Source organism: Gopherus evgoodei, chromosome 15 (assembly GCF_007399415.2).
Source record: "Gopherus evgoodei ecotype Sinaloan lineage chromosome 15, rGopEvg1_v1.p, whole genome shotgun sequence".
Taxonomy (NCBI): Eukaryota; Metazoa; Chordata; order Testudines; family Testudinidae; genus Gopherus; species Gopherus evgoodei.
This window is the reverse complement of record NC_044336.1, coordinates 3,726,637-3,744,356: the sequence shown is the minus strand read 5'-3', so window position 1 is coordinate 3,744,356 and position 17,720 is coordinate 3,726,637. Positions and strand designations below refer to the sequence as shown.

The window sequence follows — 17,720 nt, the reverse complement described above, 5'->3', positions numbered from 1 at the left end:
CTACAGGTATCTTAGCAACAAGAAGGTGGTCAGGGAAAGTGTTGGACCCTTACTGAATGGAGGAGGCAGCCTAGTGACAGATGATGTGGAAAAAGCTGAAGGACTCAATGCTTTTTTGCCTGGGTCTTCACAGACAAGGTCAGCTCCCAGACTGCTGTACTGGGCAGCATAGTATGGGGAGGAGGTAAGCGGCCCTCAGTGGTGAAAGAACAGGTTAAGGACTATTTAGAAAAGCTAGACATGCACAAGTCCATGGGACTGGATGGAATGCATCCGAGGGTGCTGAGGGAGTTGGTGATGTGATTGCAGAGCCACTGGTCATTATCTCTGAAAAAAAGTGGCAATCGGGGAAAGTCCTGGACGATTGAAAAAAGGCAAATATAGTGCTCATCTTTAAAAAAGGGAAGAAGAAGAATCTGGGGAACTACAGCATCACCTCAGTTCCTGGAAAATTCATGGAGCAGAGCCTCAAGGAATCCATTTTGAAGCACATGGAGGAGAGGAAGGTAATCAGGAACAGTCAACATGGATTCACCAAAGGCAAGTCATGCCTGACCAACCTGATTGCCTTCTTTGATGAGATAACTGGCTCTGTGGATATGGGGAAAGATGTGATATACATTGACTTTAGCAAAGTCTCCCATAATATTCTTGCCAGCAAGTTAAAAAAAGCATGGACTGGATGAATGGACTATTAGGTGGCTAGAAAGCTGGCAAGATTGTTAGGCTCATCGGGTAGGATCAATGACTTGATGTCTAGCTGGTAGCTGGTATCAAGCGAAGTGCCCCAGGGATCAGTCCTAGGGCTGGTTTTGTTCAACATCTTCATTAATGATTTGGATGATGGGATGGACTGCAACCTCAGCAAGTTTGCGCATGACACTAAGCTGGGGGGAGAGGTAGATATGCTGGAGGGTAGGGATAGGGTCCAGAGTGATCTAGACAAATTGGAGGATTGGGCCCAAAAAAATCTGATGAGATTCAACAAGGACAAGCGCAGAGTCCTGCACTTAGAATGGAAGAAACCCATGCACTGCTACAGGCTAGGGACCGACTGGCTAAGCAGTAGTTCTGCAGAAAAGGACCTGGGGATTACGGTGGATGAGAAGCTGGATATGAGTCAACAGTGTGCCCTTCTTGCCAAGAAGGCTAAAGACATATTGGGCTGCATTAGTAGGAGTGTTGCCAGCAGATCGAGGGAAGTGATTATTTCCCTCTATTCGGCAACGGTGAGGCCAAATCTGGAGTACTGCATCCAGTTTTGGGCTCCCCACTATAGAAAAGATGTGGACAAATTGAAGAGAGTCCAGCGGAGAGCAATGAAAATTATTAGGGGGCTGGGGCACATGACTTATGAGGAGAGGCTGAGGGAACTGGGCTTATTAAGTCTGCAGAAGAGAAGAGTGAGGGGGATTTGATAGCAGCCTTCAACTCCCTGAAGGGAGGTTCGAAAGAGGATGAAGATAGGTTGTTCTCAATGGTGGCAGATGACAGAAGAAGCAATAGTCTCAAGTTGCAGTGGGGGAGGTTTAGGTTGGATATTAGGAAACACTATTTTACTAGGAGGGTGGTGAAGTACTGGAATGGGTTACCTAGGGAAGTGGTGGAATCTTCATCCTTAGAGGTTTTTAAGGCCTGACTTGACAAAGCCCTGGCTGGAATGATTTAGTTGGGGTTGGTCCTGCTTTGAGCAGGGGATTGGACTAGATGACCTCCTGAGGTCTCTTCAACCCTGATATTCTATGATTCTATTAGGAGGTTTAAGTATGTCTTAAGTTCTTAGTGCAAGGACTCACCTGACATGGACAGAGTCAGGGAGGGATCCTTTCTTCTGGGAGCAGATTTTGAAGAGGATCTGTCCTTGTGCTTGTGAGTGTGCCCCTTACCCTCATAAGAAGCCCTGAGAAGGGATTTGTTAGGCTTAGAGTTGTAGACTCAGCTCCTGAGATGTTCTCTTAGCAGAGCTCTCAACCCTCATGGGTTCAAGGAGGGAAGGAGCGACAGACACTGCAATTAGTAAGAAATGAGCCTCACCAAGGCAGTAAAGGTAGCACTGGTGTTTGTCGCTCACTGAAAAGGAGCGGAGACAGGGTATGCAGTTCTTCAACCCTGGGATTCTGAGGACAGTACTTGTCTGTGGGGAAAACTCCCCAAGGCAGTGAAAAACTAACTCAGCTATACTAACTATGCTACACACTAAAAACTCTAAATACTAAGAACCGTTTACAATATGTTTTTATGGTTTAAGTTGAGGGAGCTATGGACACACAAGGCTGTGCATTGGTAAGAAGGAACTGGAGAGGCTTTGGTCCGCACCAACCTTTATATCCTCGATTCAGAGCATGAAGAGAATAAACTGCGCATTTGCAGACCAGTGGATACTATTTGCTAGAAATCTCTGGACTCTGGCATATAGTGCGCATGCATATTCATGTGTGGAATACACATAGAGACCAACACCTGAAGAAGAATCTTCATTTTTACATGCCTGGCTGGTGTGTCTTGTTCACATATTCAGGATCATACTGACCAGCAGATTTGGGGTCAGGAAATAATTTCCCCCCAGTCAGATTGGCTGTGACCTTGGGAGTGTTTTGCCTTCCTCTGCAGCATGGAACATGGTTCATCTGCTGGGATCCTATAGGCATATCTCACCATATAAACTTCCATCTAAGAAAGACAGGTTTAAGGACCTACACAGCAAGGCTCAGTCTTAACTGAGGAGAATGCAGGATGAGTGGTGGGAGAGGAAAGTTGCCGAAGTTCAGCATTATGCAGATTCAAACAATGCAAAGATGTTCTTTGACTCTCTCAAAGCAGTCTACGGATCATCTAAATCTGGCACAGCCCCCTTGAAGTCGACAGATGGCACAACTCTCATCAAAGACAGGGAGGGAAAGGTACAGAGATGGGCTGAACACTTCAATAGTCTACTCAATAGACCATCCACAGTTGATTTGCATGTCCTTGATCATTCACCTGAGAAACTCATCAAAGAGGATCTCTATCTCTTTCCATCAGTTGAGGAAGTTATGAAAGCAATCAAACAACTGAACTCTGGCAAAGCCGCTGGAAAGGATGGTATTCCAGCAGAACTGTACAAAGTATCAGGCCCCAAGGCCATCCAGGTATTTCATGACATCTTAAGTAGCATCTGGGAGGAAGAAGAAATGCCACAAGACTTCAAAGATGCTATTATTGTATTACTGTTAGAAAACAAAGGCAGGAAAGCTGACTGCGGAATCTACAGAGGCATTGCTCTCCTCTGTACAACAGGGAAAATACTAGCTTCACATTCTATTGAACAGACTCATTACAAACATATCTGAGGAGAACCTGCCAGAAGCACAGTGTGCTTTCAGACCAGGTCATAGTATTATGGACATGATCTTTGTTGTAAGGCAGGTCCAGGAAAAGATGTTTAGAGCAGAGCATGGACCTGTGTGTAGTTTTCATCGATTTGACCAAAGCTTTTGATATGGTGAACAGAGTCTACGGGCTATTCTACATAAACTGGGCTGCGCTAGAAGGTTCATACAAATCATCCATCTGTTTCATGACCATATGACAGTGCAAGTGCTTGCCAGTGTTGACTTCTCTGATGTGTTCGGAATCTCGAATGGAGTGAAGCAAGGCTGCATACTTGTTCCAGGGCTGTTCAACTTGTTCTTTGCCTGTGTCCTCAGCCATGCCACAAGGGATTTGGATCAGGGGATATACATCCGCTATCGACTTGATGGCTCCCTCTTTGATCTTCGAAGATTCAATGCTAAGACTAAGATGCTGGAGAGACTTCTCGCCGAGGCACTTTTTGCAGATGACTGCGCCTTGATGGCTCATAGACATGATGACCTTCAGGTCATTGTTGATAGATTTTTCTGAAGCATCCCAGCTATTTGGCCTCACCATCAGTCTCAGGAAGAGAGAGGTCTTCTTCCAACCAGCACCTCATTCCAATGTCCCAGCACCAGCCATCTTCATCCAAGGCACACAGCTGAAAAATGTGGATCAGTTCAAGTTTTTGGGCAGCACTATCTCAACTGCTGGTTTCCTTGATAAGGAAATTTCCTCCAGAATTAGTAAAGCCAGCCAGGCCCCGGGCCAACTCTGAACAAAAGTCCTTAACCAACACAACATTAGTCTCTCCACCAAATCGAAGATCTATAGTGCAGTGCTTCTAACATCTCTCCTGTGTGGATCTGAGATGTGGACTCTTTATAGATGTCACATTAAGCTCAATAATGAGCATTCGCTGGCAGGACAGAATGACCAATATTAAGGTCCTTGAAAGAGCAAACACAACCAGTGGTGAGGAAATGTTACTGAGAGCACAACTTAGGTGGACTGGACATGTCATCAGAATAGAAGACCATTGTCTCCCATAACAGATCTTGTATTGGGAGCTGAGTCAGGGCAAAAGAAAGAAGGGTTGTCCATATAGGCGCTTCAAAGATAATCTGAAGAGCAGTCTCCAGTAACCTGTCATCAATCCTAAAGAACTTGAGCAAATGGCTCAGAATAGGACACAGTGATCTCTGACATGATCAGCATATAATGGGTTAGAGCAGGATTGACAAATTCATCTCCAGGCTGCATGTGAAAGGCGCCACAGACCTGCATCATCAAGCATCATAAATACAGACTTCCCATGCCCTCAGTACAGCTGACTCTGTGCATCAGGATTCAGACCTCAAGTCAAATGCGTAGCCATAGATGAGAACTGCGACAGTATTGTCATCAACATCAGCGCTGAACTATCAACCAACCATCTTGGTGAAATGTAAAGGCTTGTGATATACAGGAGGTCGGAATAGACGCTCTAATGGCCCCTTCGGCTTTAATTGCTATGAAATCATAAAATCTGCTGGCAAGTGCCCCATGGACCACAGTTTGAGTTCCTCTAATACGGAGTGAGAAGACCATCACCCTGGCCCATGATATGACACCTGTGTAGCTCAAAAACATTTTTTGCTGCCTTATCCCATGACTAACTCATTTCTCATTTGCAGCCCATTGTCACGTGTGCGTGTGTCTCAGCCATTGCCACTTCCAGATCCCTCCCTCACCTTGACGTGCTGCAGCTGCATAGGCCATTTTCCAGAGTCCTGCTGCAGCTGCAACATAGCTACACTGGTTCAAACCTTGAGCACAGAGGGGGAAATAGCAATTTGCACTGCTGGTGCTTAGCCCAATATCTAGCAGCTCTGTGTTTGAGATGTGATAGCTGCATTTCCAATGTTGGTAGCCTCTCTTAGGGCCTTTGTATTATTCTTCTGTCCTAACTAGTGTTCATAGCACTACCTAATTCACTAACTCCTGTCAAAGTTCATTAACGTTTTAACTTCCATTTCTAGATAATAGTGGCTATATATATTAAATGAGACTGGACTAACCACAATGCCTTATTGAACACTCTCCCAGCCTCAATACTTTGCTATTTATTTCCTTATGATTTGCCAGACAACTTTCAATGACATGACACTGTTTCAATCTAAATCAATTTGAATGAATTTTTCAATTAAGTGTCCACAAGGCACCATGTGAAAGGCTTTACTAATATCTAACTCTGGTGGTTTGCCCACCAGTCCATCATCCATTCTTTTGTAATTCAGTCAAGAGGCAATCACGTTTGTCCAGATTAGTTCTTCATAAAATCATGCTGCTTACGGCTCATGGCTCCATTATTATCTGTGCATTTAATGATTTTTGTCTGTTAATATTTGTTCCATTATTTTACTGGGGAAAGAAATTAAACTGAAAAGCAAAAATTTCTAATATCATTCTTCATTCCTTTTCCAAAAAATGGAGAAAAACAAACACAAAACAGTCTCTTCTTTCAAAAACTGTCATGAGAAAAGTAAGTTCTTTTACTGAATCATTTTATACCTCTGAATGCTGAAGCTGAGAGATGGAGAGTGCGTGACAAAGCAAGAGAAAACAAGAAGAGGGAGTCTGGAGCTGAACGGGAGTAAGTTGCATATTGGAACACAACGATTACAACACTAATGACTTCATAGAGATCCTTCCAATGCCAAGTGCGAGTGAAGAAATGAAAAGGCTGAGGCAGAGGTCATCCAATGGACACTGTAAAGAAGCAGGGTTTGGATACATCAAACATGGGAATATCTTCTGAAACGAGACCTTGTTGGCATTTGACAGACTCCATTTAAGCAGAAGAGGAACTAGCATTCTGTCTTCAAATTTAGCAGAGCTGTTGCTCCCTCTTCAACCCCCATTTCCTCCCAGGTCCAAGTGCCTATATAAACATATGCATCTGTATGTGTACCCCAGCTGTAAAGTTACAGACACCTCTCGACAAAGTGTTGGTTTGTTGCACATATCTATGCAATAAAGATATATTATTGGAAAATGCAGTCCTCAAAACGTGAGTTCTTCTGATTCTTAGTGGTTACAGAGTCAGGGAACATTACACTGCACACACTGTAAATTCAACAATCTTTGTATATAGCACAAAAAACTCACCTCTCTTCCTAACCCATCAGCCACTGTAAATTGACGGACGATAAATGCAAGGGAAGTCACCATAAAGATCTAAAATATACTCATTTAAAAGCAGGAGCAGATCTGTAAGTGAATGGAGCATTTTAACCCTTCTTTCCTTGTAAAAACAGGAGCAGATGGGTGTGAGATGCAAGCTGTCTGCCTCCCTGGGATACTCCCTCCTCTGCCCTCTCAGAGACATTTAGCACATGGCTGAAGACAGCTCAGACTGAAGGCTGGGGATTTCCCAGATTCTGACAGATGATCAGATCAAAATGAAGCACTGCATACCAAGAACTGTAGTCCTGCAGGACACAGCTGTTTGTGGGGCTTGCTGTATGTCTCAGTGTGCAATTATCTGCACCTTATTTGGCTGTAAGTATGGATTCTCCTGGTATAAACACCACTCTGAATGGTCCCAAGACCTCTGCAATACTCTAACACAGACGGGATATCAATCTCCCAGCTGCTTGTGTGCTAGGTCATTATGCTGTTATTTTAACAGCAGATTCTGTACTAAATGTTTATCTGTTTAGAAACTGTCAAGACACAGGTATTTAGGGTCCCCTGGGAATTACCCATTAACGTGGCTTTATTACTTGTATCACAGCTTAATTTGAGAGATTTCAGGGAAACTACCGAAGATATGCATTTGTCACTATCCAAATGACTCAGCTCCTGCAAGGATTCCGGACTAAAGCCATAGAAAGGGAGGGGACAATATTTCTGAACATGCAGATGGCAGGATTATGCAATGTCTAAGAAAACAGTTTTTAGAACCATAAATAACTAGCTCTGGAAATTACTGTGTTGTTTAGCCAGGGCGTCTAGGAAAAATGCTAGCACCCACTCTTCATGCAAATGCAACATCCTTATATTGGACTATTTTAAAGCTGAGCCATGCATTGTTCCTGTAAGAAACTTCTCACATAAAATTTTCTTTTACAAGGAAAACTGGAGACTAAACAGAGTAGGAAGTAGGTGTCCCCAAAGCAAAGTTTATTATTTATTAATGATCTGGAAAAGTGGGGAGCAGTGAGCTGGCAAAGTAAGTAGACAGCGCAATATTATTTCAGTCAATAGGGACTAGAACAGACAGCTAGGAACTTCAGAAGAACCTAACAGTGTTGGGTGATTGGCAATATGAATGTAGGTGAAAATCAGTACTGACAAAGGCAGCATAAAGCATGCTGGAAGGAAGAATTTTCACTGATCATACACCTTACTGGGTTCTTCTTACTGGAAAGATACTTGGGAGTCACTGTTGGCAGATCAATGCCTTTATGTAAATCCACAGTATGCCATCATGTTGATTCTTGTGCTCAGTTTCAAGTTCCCCTGAGCTAATGCCTCATCTAGGTGATAAGGTTAAGGCACACGAGTTTCATAGCCAACAGTACACAAGCTACTCCTGGGGGAATTCTGCGCCACTGTGCAATGCAGAATTTGCGCAGAATTAATGTTCTGGGCAGAATTTCACTTCCTCCACACACAACTGGTGCTCCAGAGTAGCTGGCTGCCATTAGGGGATTCTGGACCTCGCAGAGCCTGGCTCCCCAGCTTGCAAATAGAGGACACTTCCAGGGGGAGAAGGAGCTGGAGGGTTCCCAACAGCTGAAATTCCCTGCAGGCCCTGAAGGAAGGAGACAGTGTGCAGGAAATTCAATACAAGCCTGAGATCCAGCATCAGGCTGTCTCTCTGTCTGGATCCCTGGGCTGCGGGAGAGAGGGGGCATACAGGTGTCTGGCCCCACAACTGGGCTCTGTGTGGAGGTGTTGTGGGCATCTGGGTCAGGGATGTCACAGCTGGACTCTGGGGGGAGGGTGTGAAGGTGTCTGGGCCAGGGGTCCCACAAATACCCCCTCCAGTCTCCCAAAAATATCCCTCCCAGTACATACATACACACACACACCAGCACCCCCGAACTGGACCCCCTACAGCTCCTCCTGCCCCCCGCAGTGTCCTCTATTTGCGAACCGCTGTATAGTAACCCTATGGGGGCAGAGTAAAAAAATGAGAATCAACTAAAAGATCGAGGGGCAGAGTTTTTCCCCGAGCTGTGCCCAGCTGGAACGTGTGACACATCCACACTGAGGCACTCAACGAAAGCATAACAGAAAAACAGGAACTAAGTTGTCATAGGGGTTTCTTTAGCTCTCTGCTCCTTGGGAAATCTTTTTTGTTGTCTGTATTGTCACAGACATACTTTCTGACAGGTATTTTGAAATAATTACCAAAATAATTGAAACTGGCATGATTATATTGTTTATTTTGAAAAATAAAATTTGCAGAATTTTAAAATATTGTGTGTAGAATTTTTAATTTTTTGGTTCAGAATTCTCCCAGGAGTAACAAGTATCTCTCAGCTCTATTCACTCCATTACAAAAAGACTGCAGGAGAAGCAGAGGGAGGGGTCCAATGACAGGAGAAGAAAATGATTTACTAGCCTGGAAAAACTTCTTTAGGAAAAGAGCCTGAAAAGACTGGGGTGCTTTGATCTCCAAATACAAAAGCAAGGGGACAGTAGATGAAATTGAAAAGCATCAAATGTCACACTGACAATAAGAAATACATTTCATGTGAAATACAATTAACTTGTTGAACTCACTGCTACAAGAAGTAAAGGCTAAAATTTCAAAAGCAACTAAGTGATTTAGGAGATTGAGCTCCATTTTCAGAAGTGATCTAGGCACTTAGGAGCCTAGAACTCACTAGAAGCCAGTGGGACTTAGACTCTGGGTATGATGTTACTACAATTAAACACTCACAACTGGTCCATGTCAGCTGCCTCAGGCTTGCGGGGCTCAGGCTACAGGGCTCTTTAATTGTGGTATAGATATTCAGGCTCAGGCTAGAGCTGGGCTCTGGCACCCTCCCACATCTTGGGGTCCCAGAGCCTGAGCTCCAGCCAAGCCTAAATGTCTGCACTGCAATTTTACAGCCCTGCAGCCTGAGCCATGTGAGCCTGAGTGCAAACATGGGCCAGCTGCAGGTGTTTAATTGCAGTGTAGACATACCCTTCAAGGCTTGGGTGCACAAAAGGAGCGAGGCGCCTTTGATTCTGTTTTAGGTGCTGAAGTCCTGCCTTTGGGACCACTGCAATCCACAAAGCTACAGCTGAATCTTCTAGGTGCCTAAACTCACTCGGCCCTTAAGACTGCAATAAAAGTTCCCTTGATGCCTATGTTTCTGTCCCTGGATAGGCACAGCTGCCTCCTTGTGGGCATCCAGGCACAAATCTCCTGCCAGGGCCCCCCACCCGTCCCAGATTTTCACACTTGCTCTCTGTCACCATATCTCCAGTACATGTAGGTCAGGATGGGGGACTTTATTGTGGAGAGCACCGGCTCTGAAAGGGACTTAAGAGTCATGGTGAATAACTGAACATGAGATCGCAGTGCAATGCTGTGGCTAAGAGAGCTAACACAGTCCTTGGATGTATAAACCAGGGAATATTTAGTTGGAGTAGGGAGATAGTATCACCTCTGGTGAGACCACTGCCAGATACCATGTCTAATTCTAGTGTGCACGTTTTAGAAAAGACGTTTAACAATTGAAAAGGGTTCAGGAAAGAGCCACACAAATGATTCTAGGTCTGGAAAACCGACCTGAGTGAGAGACGTAAGGAGCTTGATCTTTTTAGCTTATCAAAGAGAAGTTTAAGAAGTAAGCCTAAGTTTAAGAGAGCTAAATACCTTCACCTTCCCTGAGCCAGCTATCCTTTACAGAGCCCTGAGCGCCTGGACAGCAGCCCAGCGAGCCAGACTGTGGTGCAGCAGTGACATCATCACAGCCATGGCCACTACTGACACATTACCCCAGCAGACAGAAGTGTGATGCGCCAATGACTTCACAGAGCTTAGCACGGCCCCAGCTAGTGCTCAGGAGGCAGTGATTGCAGGGGGCTGGGAGCTGTCATGTTAGCCCAGAACCTGGGGCTGTGCTGAGGCGGTGACTTCCTAGAGCCTTGCATCGCTTGACATCACCCAACAAGCAGGCTTCCATGGAGTGAGGACGTCACAGAGGCCCGTGAGCCTTGAACTAACCCCAGCGGGAAAAACTATGGTGAAGATGGTGACTTTGCCAAGGTTTCTATGCCTGCTACCCATGTCCACACCGCAAAAAGATGTTGGAAAACTGGAAAGGATCAGAACGGAGCCACAAGAACAATTTGAGATCTGGAAAGCCTGCCTTACAGCGAGAGACTTCAGAAGCTCAGTCTGTTTACCTTATCCAAGAGAAAGTTAAGAGGTGACTTGATCACAGTTTGTAACTACCTAGAGAAAAGTTGTGGGTGATCATTCTGATCCTGGATAGCACTCTATAGCACCTTGGATTCCTGAGTGAGCGCGGGGACCAAAGGGGAGGCTTTGCACCTCCCTGATGCTGGGGCAGGCAGGAGACAGGGAGGCTCAAGTAGCAGGTTAGAGAAGTCTGCGGACAGCCCTAGCTTGCCCTCCCTACCTCCCACTGCTATAATCCCTATGGGCATCAGTGTACTAGGGGATCCCTGGGGTGCAGGATATCTTGGCCATGTCTTCTCTTCCTGCCCTTGATCTACCACAGAACGCCCTCTATGCCACAGGAATACTGGGGTGACACAGAGCTGGAAGAGTTGGCTTTGTGCCCATCTCGGGAGCCTGCTGGGTTGATGCAATTTACTTGGTGGAGCCATACAGTTCCTTGGCACCAGCCTACCTTCAGCCCTCTTTGTACACACAGCAGGTGCATACTGACCTTGCACAGGGCAAACTCACCTGTACAGGAGAGGAGCCTCCCTTCAAGGATCCCGGTCAAGTCCTGACCCTGACTCTGACTCTCTGCCTCCCTCTAGTTTCAACATTTTTTTTAAAGGACAGGCCAATTCAAAGATAAAAGCCACTTTGTGAAACCAGTTCAGGTGGCTGAGGGACAGCAATGAAAAACTCAAAGCCGCAAACCCAAGAACTACAGCGTAAAGGTATGTATCTACATCCATCACCCTCTCTCTCTCTCTTGTGCGCGTGCGCGCACACACACACACACACACACACACACTCTCTCTCTCTCACACCCGCTCTCTCATTCGGACAGGAAACCAACTCTAGACAGCTGCAGTAACCAAGGTCATGCCCAGGTACCCTTAATCCTGCCCTATGTGTAATGCCAATGTTCCTGTGGTATAACTCCTTATGTCCCACTGTTTGTGGTTTTGAATCTGGCATTATTCCCCTTTAGGAACCTTCACCAGTTCTTTCAATGTAGTGAATATCCCCACTAACATGCACTCCATGCTCTCAATATTTAGACGTAACCTCCTACTGCCTACGAATCAGTGAATAACAGCTCATCTGGACTCTGTCATTGTCCTGCCAGTTCGGGAGCTGGAGCTGCATGAACCCATGTGCCTACATCATGTGGATGCTGCTGGGTTGTCTCCCAGCCATAATTCACATGAAAGGAATGTGAATCATATCAAAACTCTATACTTCTTGTTCACATCATAATATAGGCTCTGTTTAATGACTTGCACTGCCTTTGCAGAGTAGCTATTCCTAGGAGCCAATTTTTAAACACTCTGCACCTGACTCCCAGTAACAGAGAAATGTCTTTTCTCTGCAAAGCTCACACCTTGCCCTAAGTGATAAGGCACTTTGGTCTGAATGGCCCGCTCACACACGTGGCTGGTCACAGCTCTTGCTCATTTTGTATGAATTTTCTCCACAGCCAAGTGTCTAAATGTACAGGATGGAAAGAACGTTCTTGCTTTCTTCCCCAGAAAGAGAGATGTGGGGCAACTGAAGTGCAGACATGACCTAACTGTCTGCAGTGGAAGCTGTTCAGTGTGGGCTCTGCACCAAGTGATGTAATGAGCTAAGTTTAGACAGGAGAGGTCCCACGCTGGGCTAACCTCATCAACATTTTTAGCTTATGAATGAGTAAGCAGAGGTATGTTCTCAGCCTAAACCACTGAAGTATGCGAGTGACATCACCAGCATGCCTTTGACAGAAAGGGTTTGCTCAGAGCTCAGGAATCTCTTGAGTTATTCTCTACGCTGCTTGTGTCAGACGCAGGGAACCATGCCATGAAACTCTGACTGGGATGTCTCCCCCTGAGGCTATTTGCACGTGTCTTAGTTCCTGCTAAAACACATTTACTTAATCATAAAGTTATTTCTGGCTGCCCAACGTCAGAGAAATAGCAATCATTTAATTCAAAAGCATCTGAGCGGATTTAACTGTATGATGTACAATCAAGAAACAGCCTGACTGCTCTGTTAAGTGAACAACTGAGCCCAAGGAGAACCTGCTCATCAGATCAGGAGTGTGAAGCTGCTGCAGATCAAATATAGAGTCTCGCTGCAGCCAATGCTGCTGCTCCATCTGTACAAATGGATCACAGAGCTCAGACACCATGAAGTCTCTCCCACGTACATGCACATGGAGATTCACGTGAAGCACAGTACAGAGGCAGCATTATTACAAGTCTTAGGAATTCCCCCTTTCAGTGCTTGTGCTGAACTCTATCATACCCAGAGTGTTAGCTATTTGAATGCAGTGACAGAGCTTCCACATGGTCAGGAAGATTTTCCTTGTTGGGGGAGAAAAGAGTTGCTGCAGACAGATGTAATGAATCCTAGTCTCATTTATCTCTCAGAAGTATTTCTGATGCGTCTTGCACTGCAGTGTCTAATAGTGTAGACTAGTTGGCAAAAGCAAAGGACATTTGATAAGTAACAGATACAACATCCAACTGCAGAAAATCAGCTTTGTATCCAGGTCGCCCCCTCTCACATTGCTACACCTGCCCCCCTGTTGCAAAATCTTTTGCTGTGCAGCTATCCCCTTGCATGTCCCCTGACCTTGATAGCTTTGCAACAAGAAAAGACCATCACCTTAATTTAGGTGTCAAAAACCCTGCCTCTCAACAGAAGTGTGATGACTGGATCAGTCTGTCAAGAATTCATGCTTGATATAGGATTGCTATAGGATTGTTTCACTGGAATTAAGAAAACCATGTCTTTGTTTCCTTTAAGAATGGGGTTTTGAACCTGTGGCCCTCAAGACTCTAACCTAGAGTCCTCAAAGGGGACAAATCAACAGGAAAAGCAGCATAGGGCACTGCCTCACTAGCTGCCTCTCTCTGAAACCCCAGGAGCAGTTCCAGAGTGAGCCGAGTGTGCTCTGAGCAGCTGCTGTTCTTTCCTTGAGGCCTGCTGCATCACTGGGGTGGGAGGAAAGAAGTCTGGTTGCTCCATCGCCTGCCCCCGTCAGGCTGGGTATCCTAGCGCAAGCAGGATAGGAGCTTGAGCCTAGGGAAGCCACTAGCAAAGAACAGCTTCCCTCCCCATAGCCCCCCAGGCAGCTCATGAAAGGGCAGGACAAAGTGGGGCGACAGAAAGCCAAACTGTTCCAGTTTCAGCCCACGCAGACTACAGCTGCCTGGGTATTACTCTAATTTGCACCATCTGGCAGTGATGGCCTAGTGACCACATATAGTGTAGTGCAGCCACTCCTCAACCACACCTGTGAGTCAGGGCCCATGGGGAAGGTGACGTATTAGCTGGCTAGGCTGGCCCCGCATCTCCATACCAGGGCAACCTCTAGCAGCGACTGGTGCCTGAGGGGCACAGAGGGAGCTAACCCAGACAGATACTCTTCCCCAAGCACTGACTGTGGCCCCTTTACCTTTTTATCCCAGGTTGAATGGCCCAGGCACCCCTGCGCCCTGTTGCGACTGACAAGAGAATAGGGCTCATTTTAATATTCCAAGGGGAAAGACAATGAACACCCCAGAAGGGGAGGCCAAAGAGCTCTCCTGGGCAAATGTAAACAGAGCAACTCGCACAGCCACTCAAGGTATCTGAGGAGACACACCATTGGGATCTCCCCAGATATCAAGGGGGATAGGTTACCAGAAAATGAGAGCAAGGGAGAGGAAAGGGAGACCCAGCACTGGGAAGCTTGAGGGCTAAAGGCAGAGTGAGGCCTGGTGATGATGGCGGGCTCTTAGCTGAGCCCATCTCAATGCACTACTCATGGAAACATGTTGCAAACTGAACCACTCTAGATGAAGTCTCAACTCTGCAACCTCAAGGGCCTCTATTCGGATGCCCACTGTTCCTTTGTTTTGCATTTCCTATGTGGTTTTCTTCGAGAACAAAACATAAGTTTCTGCTCATGGCAAGAGCATATTTTCCATTTCAATACAATGGCCACATGGAAAGCCAAAGAGACAGAAGCAAAGAATCCTTTTCAGCACTGGAAACTCAGACCCCGATCCTCTGCTGGTGTAAATCAACATGTCTCTGCTATCTTCAAGGGACCTATTAGGCTGGTTGACATCACAGGAGGATCTAGCCCTTAGAGCCTCACAGGGCCACCCGGGGGGGGGGCAAGAGGGGCAATTTGCCCCAGGCCCTGGGCTCCGCAGGGGCCTCCAACAGAGTTTTTCGGGCTCCTGGAGCGGGGTCCTTCCCTCACTCCAGGGGGCCCAGAAAACTCTTGCGGGGCCGGGCCCCGGAGCTTCTTCCGCTCCGAGTCTTCGCCGGCGGGGGGATCCTTCTGCTCTGGGGCGGAAGGACCCCCCTGCCAGCGAATTACTGCCGAAGTGGGACCTGCCGCCGAAGTGCAAACTGGTCTTCGGCGGTAATTCGGCAGCAGGGGGCCCTTCCGTTCCAGGACCCGCCACCGAAGTACCCCGAAGACCTGCGGCGAGGGCCCCCCGCTGGCGAATTACCGCCGAAGACTGGGTTGCACTTTGGCGGCGGGTCCCGCTTCAGCGGTAATTTGCCAGCGGGGGGCCCCCGCCGCGGGTCTTCGGGGCACTTCAGCAGTGGGTCCCGGAATGGAAGGGCCTCCCGCCGCCAAACAGGACTGGCTCTAGACATTTCGCCGCGCGGGGAGCGCCCTGCCGCTTGCCGGTCCCGCGGCTCCGGTGGGCCTCCCGCAGGCGTGCCTGCGGATGCTCCACCGGAGCCGCGGGACCAGCGGACCCTCCGCAGGTCCACCGGAGCCACCTGCTGCCGACAGCCCCAGGCCCCCGAAATCCTCTGGGCGGCCCTGGAGCCTCAATCCTCTACAGTTTAATTTAAAAAAACAAGTGCCTTTGGTGAATAATGGGACAGGGAGTCTTGCTCACTGAAGCACTGGCTCACAGGCAGTCAATGTCAGTAGTCATCCAATGTTGTTACGTCCGTTGGCTCTTCAGGGGCCTAGCTCCAATGCATAGGACTGTGTCAGTCCTTCCCTCTCCCCGTGGTCAGGTGCTCACAACACAAAAATGGCCACAACTGGCAGAGAACCCAAGGACTGAGTAGGAAGTGGAAACTAACATCTTCCCACCTCCAGAAAGGGCCCCTCTGGGGAAAGCTTACATTGCTGTGGCCCTTGTTGTACCCACTTAGTAGACATCTATAGGACATCGGTCTCCAGAGATGCAGTCTAGTGCCTTGCAGTTGCTCTACATTAAATTACCTTCCAAAAGGAAAAAGGAATGAAATTTGAGCTGGCACACCCATTCCCAATTACAAGTCCTTGAAATACAGGCTTGATCACAGAAACACTCACAGATCCTGAACTCTGCCTAGGCTAGGGAGCATGACTGTAAACCCACCTCTACCATCATGCAGAACATTGGCTATGTTTCTGAAGTTTCCTGAAGCTTCCATTACACATCCCCTTTCCCCCAGCAAACAGTCATTGAACCAAGAGAATACAAAGAAAGGTGTCAGCATGCCACATCCAATGCCAGCATGCTGGTCACTCCCCCAAATTATATACCACATGAAAGCTCTTAACAATGCAAACTACAGTCAATCATTTTGTCTCATTTAAAAAGTCAGCAAATGTGAAACTTCCGTCCTGACCTGATCCTAGAGAGCTAGACAGAGAACACAGAGGTGTATGTGAATCCTTCCCAACATACCTAGTCATGAGAGAGAAGGAGTACGGCATCCATCCAGCCATCCATGAGTTATAAAGGCAGCAGAGATACAACAAACATGCCTTTTATCTTTAATAAGAGTGATCAAACCGGAGGCCTGGATTATGCTAACATTGTACCCACCTTTAAAAGTAAAAAAGCCCATTGACTTCAACATAACAAAAAAGAGATGAGAAAATAATTACAGAACAAGTAATGGAACAGCTAGCCAGGTATAAAATGAGAGGGCAGCAGTGACCTGTGCAGAATGCCAGGAGATGGTGGAAGAGGATGAACGAGTGGACACAGATCCAGACTAACACGGCTACCCCTCTGGTACAAGTGGACACAATTAATTTAGACAAAGAATGAGTGTTAAGGATGCAAGAAAGCACAGTGTGAAGCCCACGGGGATTCAGTGTGGTGAAAAGATGCAGTATGGAATCAAAAGTAGCAGTGATGGCCAAGATCACTGTGGACAGGTTTAATAATGGCGTGTACAGCAGGGATCAATACTAGCAATGGTATCATTCAAGAGATTTATAAATAGGCAGGAAAGGGAGATGAATAGTTGGGTGGTAAATAAATGGTCAGACTTGGATCAGGAACAGCCCCACATTCTGATTGGCTGAGGCAAACTCCTTTCAGTGTAATCCTCAGTCACTACTGTATGTAAATCCTTGCCTTCTGACTCGCTCAGAAGAAGATATTTAAAGAAAGAGCTTTTTCAAAATGCTTAAAGACAACCAGGTAAAGTTCTGTGTGACCCTTGGCCTTTGTCACATTCATCTCAGAAGAGCAATAGCTATACACATAACCAGCCCCCAAGTCCATAGCTCAAATAAAAATATGGATTGAGATTTTCAGAGCAGCCCAGGGAATGGAAAATATTCCTAAATCCACAAACTGCTTTAAAAATCACAAAGATGGAATGAAGTGACTCTTCAAAAACTGCTACACAGATGGAGCCATTTCCATTCAGCTGTTGCCAGAATTTTATCTTATGGATATGATTTGGAAATTTGGCTGTTTGACTCAATCACAATATTTATGAAAGATTTTGCTTTGTATTAATTATGACATGACACAAAAACACTTCCTGATGAGTTTCCTTCTCTCTGCCATGCTATTTATTTTCACATGCAAATTTGGTCCTGGTCGAAGATGCTGGAGCATGACGTTCTCGCTTTGTCCCAGAACAACAACAGCCCAGACAGCAGCAGTGTAAGCGCTGCTCAGACCCCCGGCGAATGTGGTTTGAGTCTCACCTTCATGGTCGGAAGGGAGCCCAATCTCTGTGGCCTGTTTTGTCC

The 17,720-nt window shown here is 46.5% G+C and overlaps 1 protein-coding gene across 9 annotated transcripts in view; it reads right to left on the bottom strand.

Moving 5' to 3' along the window:
• The window catches only part of MAP2K4 (mitogen-activated protein kinase kinase 4), a 187,177-nt gene that overhangs the window by 25,366 nt on the left and 144,091 nt on the right, over positions 1-17,720 (bottom strand). The window lies entirely within an intron of this gene.